This window comes from Myotis brandtii, unplaced genomic scaffold (assembly GCF_000412655.1).
Source record: "Myotis brandtii unplaced genomic scaffold, ASM41265v1 scaffold208, whole genome shotgun sequence".
NCBI lineage: Eukaryota > Metazoa > Chordata > Mammalia > Chiroptera > Vespertilionidae > Myotis > Myotis brandtii.
In genome coordinates this window covers 655,330-657,500 of record NW_005357764.1, presented here as the reverse complement: position 1 = coordinate 657,500, position 2,171 = coordinate 655,330, and positions in this window count along the sequence as shown.

Below are 2,171 nucleotides of genomic sequence, written 5' to 3'. Positions count from 1 at the left end.
GAAAGGGGCTAGAAAGCATCTGGGGGAAAATAATAGAATACAAAGGTCATGTCAGTGTGTTTGTCCAGACTCCTTTCAGTGTCTACTCCCACCTCCGGTGATAAGAATGCTCTCCTCCTCCTGATACAAGAAACTTATGCTCTACTTTTAGGAAGAAAGGTGACAAAGAACGCTTCCTACATCTGCTGTTTCTCCATTGTCTTTAACTTAAAATACTAAAAGTATGACCCAAAGTGGCATATTCTAGGTCCTAATCCCCTTATCCAGCCACACCCACTGTTGTTGCTTAGAGCAACAAATGTCAACTATTTTCTCTTCACCTAAAAACTCTGTACCCTTCCAGACTATATTCTTACATTATCTCATCCCCATCCCCAATAGCCACTTCAAATCCTACTTATTCAAGATTTTTGTCAGGTTCCAGAATCTCATTCCCCGAATTCTTGTGGTAGATCTTAATTCCAATATAAATTATAGTATGTAGATAGAAACAAGTCCTTTGTAGAACACTCTTTATGCACATAGTACCAATTCTGTAATAATAAGTGGAAACTCTTAGTCTGTACCAAGGAATGGACAATCATTTGTATGACTTTCTAATAAAGTCATCTAATGAAGGCTATCATCAAATTTTTCAAGTAGTCTTGTGAAGCAGAACCGAATGGAAAGTTTCTGAGTGCCTGTGCTTGAGACCATGGACAGAGAAAACATTGGACATCCTTGAATAACTCCTTTAAATGATTTCAAAGGTACAAGCTACCTTTAAAACCTCTTGTAAATTATATGACGACAAATGAAATATCATTGATTACATTACCAATTCATATGTATTACTGCTTTCATTTACTTTAGGTTATGAGGATTCTTTACTATTTCAGTTTTTCTGAAAATCTAGGAATGTTCTTAACCCTGATTCTCAAAGAGAACAGCAGCAGCAGCAGAGAACTTATTAGAGAAGCAAATTTTCAGTGCCCGGACCTTCTTAAAAAAAATTCTTGGGAGTCATTCCCAGCAACTGTTTTACAAGTTTTCTAGGTGATTATCCTGAACACCACAATTTGAGAGCCAAGTCTATGTCGCTGGCCATAGCCGGTTTGGTTCAGTGGATAAGTGCTGGCCTGTGGGCCACAGGGTCCCAGGACAACCAATCGATGTGTTTCTTTCACATCGATGTTTCTCTCTCTCTGTCTCCCCCTCACACTCTCTCTCTCTCTCTCTCAAAAAAAAAAAAAAAAAAAAAAAAAGTCTGTCTCTGAAGCTAATCAGCAACTTTGAAATTCTAGAATATATTTAAATTATGTTATTTTAAACTGTTTGGCACAATAACTAAATGTAAATGTCTTTAAGAAGTAATGTTCAAACCATTAAAAAGCTGGTTTGCTTTATCTTAAATTCAACCTATGTTATCTTTTATTCTACAAATTTACATAATTAGTACTAATATGTTTTACCGTAATGAATTTATTCCCTGGTCCCCATTCAGTGTTACTCTTTGAGTAGTGAAGTTCACACGGGTGTGAAACATGTTCAAACGCATCCTGTGGAAAACTAAACACTGAACTTGCTTGTGCTCAGAGCTGCCACGTGCTGATTCACAGGGCAGACTTCCTCTATTCAAAGCACTAGTAGTCCCAAGGATAATCATTTCAACAAAATTTTCCACGAGGATACACCATCGCTCAAGCTGTACGAAGTAATAAATTGGGGGAACCTTTAAAAAGTTAATGCTTGGGGGCATGAGCGGGGGATAGGGGGTAACTTGGGGATAAGGACACATATGTAATACCTTAAACAATAAAAAATATATATTTATATAAAAAAAGTTAATGCTGACGATCTTGAGTTAGAAACTGACCCGCAACTCCCACTTGATGTGTCGCATATCCTGGGAGTCTGCTGGGCCCTTGTCCCAGCCACAGGGTCAGCGTGGAAGAGTCCGCTTCCGCGTGGTGAAAGCAGAAGCCCAGGGCGGCGGCCGGGGCAATGAAGCGGCTCTGCAGGATGGGCACGTGCAGCCAGACCGCCGCTCTGCCTTCCGAGCGCCACTGCTGTATGGCAGCTAAAATGGAGAAGATAAAATAGTCTCAGTGGTTGCCAGTGAGAGGAACGAAATAAATTCAAACCATCTTAGGGTGTCACCTCCTCCAGGGAGCCATTTTAAGCATCCACTT